The 11,259-nt window shown below is 38.4% G+C and overlaps 1 protein-coding gene and 1 pseudogene across 2 annotated transcripts in view; both read left to right on the top strand.

The window, feature by feature from the left end:
• Positions 1 to 11,259, top strand: part of ENTREP2 (endosomal transmembrane epsin interactor 2) — a 268,948-nt gene that overhangs the window by 153,091 nt on the left and 104,598 nt on the right. The gene's annotated exons all lie outside the window — the stretch shown is intronic.
• On the top strand, positions 2,961 to 4,431 carry LOC116482366 (DDB1- and CUL4-associated factor 6-like; annotated as a pseudogene).

Here is an 11,259-nt window from a genome sequence, read left to right as displayed (position 1 = left end):
CCACTGCAAGCTCCGCCTCCCGGGTTCACGCCATTCTCCTGCCTCAGCCTCTCTGAGTAGCTGGGACTACAGGCACCCGCCACCATGCCCGGCTAATTTTTTGTATTTTTAGTAGAGACGGGGTTTCACCGTGGTCTCGATCTCCTGACCTCGTGATCTGCCCGCCTCGGCCTCCCAAAGTGCTGGGATTACAAGCGTGAGCCACCGCGCCCGGCTATATACAAGTTTTTAATTGCATATATTTTCATTTCTCTTGGGTATATCACTTTTAATGGCAAAACCCACAATTACTTTTGCATCAACTTAATACCTCGGAATAGAATTGCCAGGTTACTTGGTAACTCTAGTTGAATCATTTAAGAAAGTGCCAGACCATTTTCCAGAGCAGCTGCACCGTTGTACATTTCCACCAGCAACGCATGAGGGTTCCAATTTCTCTACCTCCTTGCCAACGTTTCTTTTCTGACTTTGTTTTAGGCCATCCTAGTGGGTACAAAGTAGTATCTCATGATGGTTTTGAATTGCATTTCCCCGATTACTAATGATTCCAAGCATCTTTTCATGTGCTCATCAATCATAGGCAAAACAGTGAACCTCAACCAAAACCTCATCCCTTGTATAAAATCCAACCTAATGGGATTAAATATAAAATGCAAAACTACAAAACTTTTAGAAAAACATTGGAGAAAAAATGTTGGAATCTAGTGCTAGGCAAAGAACTCTGAGACTTGACTCCAAAATCATCATCTATAAAAGGAAAAAGTTAAGAAAAATTAAAAACCAGTTCTCTGAAAATCCACCTGAAGAGGTTGAAAAGACAAGCTACAGACAGGGAGAAAATATTAGTGAGCCACATATATGCCAAAGGACTAGTATCTAAAATATATGAAGAATTCTCAAAATTCAACAGTGAAAAACAAGCCAATTAGAAAATGGCCAAAACACATTTCATTTTGTCAAAAGCTTCTTCCTTGTCAATTGATATAATCATGTAATTTTTCTTCTTTGGCTTGTTGATCTGGTGGATTTCATTGATTTTCAAATGTTAATCAGTTTTATATACCTAAAATAAATATCACTTGGCCATGGCATGCAGTACTTTTTACACATTGTTTGATTTGGTTTGTACATATTTTATTGTGGATTTTTTGCTCTAAGTTCACAAAAGGTATTGGTTTATTGTTGTTTTTCTTTCTTCTTCCCTTCTTTCCTTCCATCCTTTTTTTTTTTCTTTCAACTATCTTTGTCTGGTTTCAGTATCTGAGTAATACTAGCTTCAGAAAATGTGTTGAGAAGTCTTCACTTCTAGTTTCTGGAAGAGATTATGTAGAATTGATGTTAATTATTCTTTAGGCATTTGGTAGAATTCTCCAGTGAAACTATCTAGGCCTGAAGGTTTTATTTTGGGGAATTTTAATGTTATGAATTCAGTTTCTCTTTTTTTATTTTAAATTTTCGAGACAGGATCTTGCTCTGTCACCCAGGGTAGAGTGCAGTGGCACAATCATAGCTCAGTGCAACCTTGAACTCCTGAGCTCAAGCAATCCTCCTGCCTCAGCCTCCTGAGTAGGCAGGATAACAGGTGCATGCCACAATGCCTGGCTATTTTTTTTTTTTTTAATGTTTTGTAGACAGAAGTCTCGCTATGTTGCCCAGGCTGTTCTTGAACTCCTGGGATTCAAGTGATTCTCCCATCTCAGCCCCCAAAAGTGCTAGGATTACAGGAACAAGCCATTGTGCCTGGCTCCCCAATTTCCTTAATGGTTACAGGGCTATTCAAATTATCTGTTTCATATTATGTGAATTATGGTTGTTTGTGTTTTTCGAGGAATTGATGCGTTTTATCTAAGTTGTGAAGAGTCATTCATATTACTCACTTATTATCCTTTGGATGTCTGCAGGGTCTGTAGTTATATTTTTGTTTCATTCCAGATATTGATAATTTTTGTTTTCTAGCATTTTTCTTGCTAAAGTTCTGTCAGTGTTGTTGATCTTATTAAAGTACCAACTCCTTTTAAAAGTTTTCATACCAATTGTTTTTCTGTTTTTTATTTCATTGATTTGTACTTTTATCTTTATGATTCCCTTTATTCTGTTTGCTTTGGGTTGATTTTTTTTTTTTTTTTTTTTGAGATGGAGTTTCACTCTGTCGCCCAGCTAGAGTGCAGTGGTGCAATCTCGGCTCACTGCAACCTCTGCCTCCTGGGTTCAAGCAATTCTCTGCCTCAGCCTCCCGAGTAGTTGGTATTACAGGCACCCACCACCACACCCAGCTAATGTTTGTATTTTTGGTAGAGACAGGGTTTCACCATCTTGGCCAGGCTCGTCTTGAATGCCTGACCTCGTGATCCACCTGCCTCAGCCTCCCAAAGTGCTGGGATTACAGGCATGAGCTAACACATCCAGCTGCTCTTTATCTAGTTTCCTGAGGTAGGAATTAGCTTACTGTTTTAAGAGCTTTCCTTGTTTCTTATGTAAGCGTCTAGTGCTATACATTTCCCTCTCAGTATTGCTTTAGCTACACTCCACATATTTGGATATGTTATGTTTTGTGTCCATTCAGTTCTCTTGATTTTTTCTTTGAGACTTTCTCTTTGATCCATGAATTATTTAGAACTATGGTGTTTAATTTTCACATGTTTAGAGACTCTCTTTAAGGTAGCAAAGAAAAGCTAAGGTGTGGCCAGGACTTTCATGTTAAGGACAAGCAAGATGAAAAGACAATAGATGGCAACCACACAGATATCTTACAGCAAAAAAAGGTAAAAGAAGGAGTATACAAAATATCACAACCTATAAATAGGACCAATCATTATTATAGTGCTTTTGGAAAACAGAAGCTTTCCTTATTTTTTTAAATGTTCTATAATGATATCAAGACTATAGAACTATCTGTTTTATGACATTTTGAAAAGATTCACCAGTTAGGGTCTCCCCTCCCACCTGGCTCAGGCAGAGCCATGTCTCGGGGTGGCTCCTGCCCACATCTGTTGTGGGACATGAGGAAAAGGTCCCTTGGGCTGGAGGACCCGTCCCAGCTGCGGGGCCACTACCTGGGAAGAAGATAATTTATCCAAATATTGAAACTTGAAGCAACCCTAAATGTGCATGTTGGCTGTGTTAATACAATCTGTTGGAATGACACTGGAGAATATATTTTATCTGGCTCAGATGACACCAAATTAGTAATTAGTAATCTCTACAGCAGAAAGGTTTTGACAACAATTCATTCGGGGCACCAAGCAAACATATTTAGTTCAAAGTTCTTACCTTGCACAAATGATAAACAGATTGTATCCTGCTCTGGAGATGGAGTAATATTTTATACCAATGTTGAGCAAGATGCAGAAACCAACAGACAATGCCAATTTACATGCCACTATGGAACTACTTATGCGATTATGACTGTACCCAATGACCTTTTCACCACTTTTCTCTCTTGTGGTGAAGACAGAACTGGTAGGTGGTTTGATACACGCATCAAAACTAGCTGCACAAAAGAAGATTGTAAAGGTGATATTTTAATTCACTGTTGACATGCTGCCACATCTGTTGCTATTTGCCCACCAATATCATATTACCTTGTTGTTGGTTGTTCTTATAGCTCAGTACAAATATATGATTGGCGAATGCTGGGCACAAGAGCTACAGGGAATTATGCAGGTTGAGGGACTACTGGAATGGTTGTCCATTTTATTGCTTCCCATCTTAATAAGTCCTGCAGAGTGACATTTCTGTGTTACAGTGAAGATGGTCAAGAGATTCTCATTAGTTACTCTTCAGATTACATATATCTTTTTGACCCGAAAGATGATACAGCACGAGAACTTAAAACTCCTTCTGCGGAAGAGAGAAGAGTTACGACAATCACCACTTAAGCGTTTGAGACTTCGTGGTGATTGGTCAGATACTGGACCCAGAGCAAGGCCTGAGAGTGAACGAGAACGACATGGAGAGCAGAGTCCCAATGTGTCATTGATGCAGAGAATGTCTCATATGTTATCAAGACGGTTCGAAGAAGCAAATGAGGTTGCACAAAGCAATAGAGGATGAGGAAGATCTTGACCCAGAGGTGGAACAAGTCAATCAGATATTTCAACTCTTCCTATGGTCCCATCAAGTCCTAATTTGGAAGTGAGTGAAACTGCAATGGAAGTAGATACTCCAGCTGAACAATTTCTTCAGCCATCTACATCCTCTACAATGTCAGCTCAGGCTCATTTGACATCATCTCCCACAGAAAGCCCTCATTCTACTCCTTTTTTATCTTCGCCAGACAGTGAACAACGGCAGTCTGTTGAGGCATCTGGACACCACACACATCATCAGACTGATTCACCTTCTGTGGTTAACAAACAGCTCAGATCCATGTAACTTGACAAGCAACAGGGTGCGTGCAACAGGAGATGCGCTATGCCCATCCATCCATAGCTTTATTGCAGTGCATAAACTAAGCTCTCTCACACCTCTCATAGCATTTCATTTTGATTATGGTCTTATAGTCAGTATTTTGTGGACTAAATTACAGTAGGTGGTATTGTACACAAAAGGTCTATTTGGCCTATACAGATTATTTTCTATGTAAGCTAATTTCTACCTTTGACCCTTGATGCCAACTTTGAACTCTCTCTGTATAACAAAATTATGATGGATATAAGCTATATCCATTTTTTAAATCCTAGATATCTGTCATAAAATTGTGTAGAATTGTGGGTGTGAGGTTAACACTATCTCGTTGTTTATGTAGGATAAGTTATTTAAACACAGTAATATTCTGTATTACTAGATTGCTTTAGTAATGATACTTGGTTTTATATCTCACTTATCTGGTAGCCAAATTCCTGATAGCTTTAACTAAAGAATACAGTTACGAACCCAGAGGTAAGCTCAAAAGCTATCAATCAGAAGCTCCCACTTCCACTTGTACTTTTCAATGTGGGAAAGTTACAGAGACAATCTCCAAGCCTTAAATAGAGCCTGATGAAATAAACAGGTTACTTATGTATCAAGCTTTATTACTAGCAGATCAAATACAGCACAGAGAAGGATTAGTAGAGGAAGACATTCTGACATGAAGGAACATCTGAAAAGGTTGGAGATAGGAAGACTATTCAAAAACTAAAAAGGCTATTTAGTGTTAGCACAAGTGGTTTACTATCTCACCTCAGAATTTAATGAAGGATTTTAAATATATTGTGACAAAGTATGATAAGTAATCTTAGTTAAGTCTTTAAGAATAACTTAACATGATATTCACTTCCTTTATTTAAAAAGGCAGATAGCTGGACGTGGTGGCACACCACCTGTAATCCTGGCTACTTGGAAAGCTGGGGCAGGAGGATCGCTTGAGCCCAGAAGTTTGAGACCAGCCTGGTCAATATAGTGAGACCCCGTGTCTTAAAAACAAACAAACAAACAAAAAACAATTTAATTAGCTGGGTGTGGTGGTGCATGCCTGTAGTCCCAGCTACTAAGGAGGCTGAGGCAGGAGGATTGCTTGAGCCCAGGAGTTCAAGGCTCCAGTGAGCTATGATTGTACCACTGCACTCCAGCATGGGTGACAGAGTGAGACCCCCCCATCTTTTAAAAAAAAAAAAAAAGGCAGATGAATGCCTTTATATATTTTACAAATGTTCCTTTCAAAAACATTTTTTTTAAATTGGCACTAAAGCCATAATATTTGGTTGGCTGAAAGTTTACATGTTAGATGACTCATATGTCAATAGTAATGCAGAAATTAAATATTGCTAGTACTTATTTGGTGTGAAATAGATCTAATTTAAACTATAGTCTTGGAGAAATATTCAGAAACTAATTTTAAAATGAATTAGAAAACTTCCTTTGTACTTCTGATCTTAAATTATTCCTTATGGGGCCAGGCGCGGTGGCTCACACCTGTAATCCCAGCACTTTTGGAGGCCAAGGCAGGCAGATCACCTGAGGTCAGGAGTTCGAGACCAGCCTGGCCAACATGGTGAAACCCTGTCTGTACTAAAAACAAAAATTAGCCAGATGTGGTGGTCCACGCCTGTAATCCCAGCTACTCAGGAGGCTGAGGCAGGAGAATCGCTTGAACCTGGGAGGCGGAGGTTACCGTGAGCCAAGATTGCGCCACTCACTCCAGCCTGGGCAGCAGAGTGAGACTCCGTCTCAAAAAAAAAAAAAAAAAGGAAGAAAACTTATTCCTCATGGACCTGAGATGAATTTCTGATCTTACATTACTCTTTATGGACCTGAGATGAATTTCTGATCTTACATTACTCTTTATGGACCTGAGATGAATTTCTGATCTTACATTACTCTTTATGGACCTGAGATGACCTGTATTGCTATAAGGTTTTCTGTTCTTGACAAAGAAAGAATGAATGAATTGGTAAATTAATTTGCAAACTAAGAAATTAAGCATGTTTTATTTTATATGTTTATTATAGAGATATTAACAATGAAGAATAATTAAGGCAAAACACAACTATAGCATATTATATTAGACTACTGTTTATAACTACTCTATAATTAAAGGGAATTTTTTCCTAAGGATATATGGATATAAATAATATATCACTATCAGAGATTTTATAGCCAGATTTATATTCTCATTAATCACATACAATAATTTTCATAGCATTACATTGAATATTATATTCAATTTAAGTTGATACTTAATTTACATATGATATGGGATATGAGAGGAAGAGAAAAATTATGATTAACTCCCAGATTGTTTACATCAGTGCCTGGGTAGGGTAAATGGTAAGGCCATTTACTAGGGAGTTGAGTAGCTTGGAAGTAGAAATCAGGTGGTTCTTTATCTTTTGACTATGTCAAGTATGATATGCATTTTAGTCATGTAAGTAGAGATGCTATGTAAGAGGTTGGTACTGAGTGGCTTTGGCAGAAGCTGCATCGTAGTAGACTATCAGAAATGTAGCTTTGTAATAAGACCTCTGAGCAGAAATGTTCTAATGATGGAAAATGTATCTAATTAATTAAATCCTGAGTTTTTACATACCTTTTTGTTCATCAGCATTATAACTTTTAAAGCACTAGGAACCTCACGTTGCAGGCTCACATTACCTAAAGATAACTTCTAAAAGTTAATAGAGACTGCCCACTACCATTTTTCTCTCCTAGACTAATGGAATAATCCCTTTACTAGTTCTTCTCACATCCACTCAGGCTATAATCTATTCTCTACCAGCAGCCATAGTGAAACTTTAAGATGTAAATATAACTTTTTAATTGCTTCCCATAGCCTTTCAAAAGAACCCAAATCCATACCTTGGCTTACAAACCCTACATGACTTGGTTCCTATGTCAATAATCTTGTCTCAGGCCACTATCCCATCCTTCACTAAGCTCTTGCCAAATAGACTTACTTTCATTTCTTTTAACACTCTAACCTCCTTTCCCTTTCAGATCCCTTGTACATGCTGTTCCCTCTACCAAAACTACTTTTTTGTTGAGCAACTTCTACTCTTTTTTAAACTCACCGAGATATTATTCCCTCAAAAATATAACTTCACAATCTCTAGTAGGTCTCCTCTTTTTCTTCCTTTGTGACTTGTTATTTTTCTTCATTGCATTTGTCAAATTTGTAATCACACATTTATTTAGGGGATTGTTTAATATCTACCTTTCTGCATATTCTCTAAATATTTTCATTTACTATAATTTCCTCTCTGCCTAAAATCATACGTTATGTGGTAAATAATATTTGTTAAATGAGTGGGTAAATGAATTAATTCTTTAAGCAACTAATTATTTAAGAGCTGTAGGGATTACTTCAGCTTGGGAGAAATGTGATCAAATTTACGTATTGGAAAGATCATTTTGACAACATTATAAATGATTGATTGGAAGGAGTAAGATTGAAAACGCCGAGAACATGAGGCCATTGCTATAGTCCACCTCAGAGATGATGAGGGATCCAACCTAAGGCAATAGTGGTGAGAAGTGGGAATGGACAGATTTTAAAAATAGTTGAAAGGTTGAATTCACAGGACTTTGAGACTAAGTTAGAAATGAATGAGAGTATGATATCCAGGTGTCTTGATAGGGTGATAATGAACCATCAGCCAAGGTAGAGATTTTAGGAGGAACAGCTGATTTGAGGGGAGAAGAAGGTATGTGAGATTTTTTTTTAATGTTAAGTTTGAAGTGTCTTTGGATTTCCACATGGAGAAATCGCATAGATGGTTGGATGGCTGTATGATGCTGGAAGTCACCAAAGTGGTCTGAGGTAGAGATAAAGATAGTTTATAGATAGCAATTGAAACCATGGGAATGGATGAGATTGTCTAGAAAAAGAGGATAGAATGAGAAGAGCAGAGTCTGCACTACAGGAGCAAGTAGAGAAAAGGATCTAGCTAATGAGACCAAACAGGAATGATCAGAAAAGTATGCAGGGCAGAAAGAATGTCATATCCAAAGCCAGGAGAAAACAAGTACAAGGAGGGACAGGTTAGTAATGCCATGTGAAGCAATGATACCAACTCCCAAAAGGTCTGGGAAATCCTTTTTTAAATTTGGCAACGTGATTGCTTTGACATTTTAGTTTCAGATATGATGTAGTGGAAGCAGAAGCCAGACAGCAGTGGTTTGCGGAGAAAGGTTTGGGGAAAAAAAGGTAGAGACATTTGTATGTCTCTTTCCATAAGCTCAATTAAGAATTGAAAGATAGAACAAAGATAATGTCAGGTATAGGGGGTGATAGGTTCAAAACTGAGCATGTTTACAGAGTAAATGGAAAGATTGTGTGTTCAAGATGTAAGGAATAGTTGATGTCCCCAGATACGCTATTATTTCAAAATTTTAACTTTTACCAAGATTCTCATTCTCAGTTTTACCATGGAGAATGAAAAAAGTAGTACATTTAATAAGTTTCCTTTTTGAGTATATCTCTGACTAATGATTATTTAAGCATATTTTAAATTTCTTTTTCATACTTTTAATGAAACACTAAAGCTTTTTAAAAATTGATAGTTCAGTTTTATATTTATGTCACAAAATCTTTCTTCACCATCTTCCTGGTGCCCAAGTGATTTTATATGTTGTTTAATTTAATTTTCCATAGCATTTTCATAGATTTCTTTATTTGGAAGGATTACCAAGGACAAAAATGTTACTAATAAAAATTTTTTAATTTAAAAAAAAGAAAAGAAAAGATTCACCAATTAAACTGTCAGACTGATGATAGCTAAGGATATAGTTATTTGGCAATTTTTGCATTTCTTTTTACATTTGTGATCTATTTGGGCTTTGAATCATTGTTTAAGTCATGAGCATAAAATAGTTCATAGTATTATTTAGTATTTTACAATATTTTTATACATTTCTAATATTTTAAGTTCCTCTGTATGCAAGGTCTGTATCTCACTGATAATTTGTACCTTTTGACTTTTTTTCCTTTTTTGATTGGGCTTCTAAATTAATAATTAAACAGTATATTATTCTACTTAAGAAAGTGAGAGTCCTTTTTCTTTTTGGTTATGGTAAAATATACACAGTATAAAGTTAACTAAATTAACCATTTTAAGTGTGCAATTCAGTGGCATTAAGTACGTTCACGTTGTGTGAAACCATGACCAACATCCATTTCCAGAACTTTTTCATCATCCCTAATAGAAACTTTATACCCATCAAACAATAACTTTTCATTTCTCTGCTTCCGCAGCCCCTGATAACCAATATTCTACTTTCTGTCTCTATGAATTTATCCCATTCTAGGTCACTCATGTAAGTGGAAGCATACAGTATTTCTTTTTTGTTTGTTTGTTTTGTTTTTTTGAGACGGAGTCTTGCTGTGTTGCCCAGGCTGGAGTGCAGTGTTGTGATCTTGGCTCACTGCAACCTCCACCTCTCTGGTTCAAGTGATTCTCCTGCCTCAGCCTCTTGAGTAGCTGGAATTACAGGCGCCGCCACCATGCCCGGCTAATTTTTGTATTTTTAGTAGAGACAGGGTTTCACAATGTTGGCCGGGCTGGTCTCAAACTGATCCACCCGCCTCAGCCTCCCAAAGTGTTGGGATTACAGGTGTGAGCCACCACGCCCGGCACAGTGTTTGTCCTTTTGTGTCTGGCATCTTTCACTTAGCATCATGTTTTCAAGTTTCTTCTTTTTTCTCATCGGTAAATTTTGTCTACTTATGTTTATGAGAGATGTTTGGTCTCAATCCTGTTGACTTCTGTTATATGTGGTGTGATTAAAATTCTCATATCTTGGCTCAGAACTGCAGAAATGTGTTCTTCATTTTCTGTAACTGATTTCTACTTGGCATGTAGAAGTGAGTTACTTCTGTGGCCACTGATTTAGAAAAATTGAATGCGACTGTTACCACTGCAGAGTCGTTCCCCCTTTACCAGTTTAAAACAGTCTCCCCAGGATTAACTTTGTCTCTTTCCAGAAGGCATTCAGCCCCTCCACTCCTCTTTTCCTTCCATCTTCTCCTTCTCTCCCTGGTGGCGGCTGGGTGTGGGGGAAGCGGATTTAGCCTCACAACAGCGGGAGGGGTGGGGGTCCCTGTTCTGTGCTCTGTCCTCCCAACCCTCTCTGGCCTGCAATGACGACCCAGCTGATGAGCCTGATGACCCTTATGGACTGTGGGTGTAGGTGTGAGGGCGACATCACAGACCCTTGCACCCTAAATCTGCCGGCCACTCCTCTCCTTTTCCTGCCTTGCTCCCCACCCCCTGTAAACTCCAGGCGCCTTTAAGACCAGCCTGCAAACACAGGGCACAGATCCCCAGATGCTCAAAAACATGTTTCAGATTTCTGGGACCCGATCACCTTTGTTTGCTATTCCCAGCCTGGTGGCAGAGCCATGAGGGTTCTGGGTGCCTGAGAAGGGCCCCTGGCTGAATTCCATTTTAATGAACTATATTCCAGTCCTATCTCCCTCTTCCTGCCTGTTCTCTGTATTACTGTCCCTTTCTCTTCGGAAAATCTGTTTCTTGGGCCACATCCCATGTCATTCCCCCTCCAGCCAGTCCTCCAAGCTGCTGTCCCCAGAGCTCTTCCTCCTCTGAGTGTCCAGCACGGGGCTGTGGCAGTATATTTACAGCAGACTCTGCTCTCTCTGTGTGTGACAACCTAGTTCAGTCAGCTGAGATCATCTGGTTAAGCGTTTCATGATTCTGTTTGTTACTATTTTTAAAAGGCAATTATTATTTGAATGAGCCAATTATTTATTGTAGCTGAATCTGTCAGGACCACAGGTTAAGACAGTCAGTGGCACATTTTGGAGGAGGACCTTAATTTTGA

This window comes from Hylobates moloch, unplaced genomic scaffold (assembly GCF_009828535.3).
Source record: "Hylobates moloch isolate HMO894 unplaced genomic scaffold, HMol_V3 SCAFFOLD_14, whole genome shotgun sequence".
NCBI lineage: Eukaryota > Metazoa > Chordata > Mammalia > Primates > Hylobatidae > Hylobates > Hylobates moloch.
This window is presented reverse-complemented; position numbering and strand designations above follow the sequence as displayed.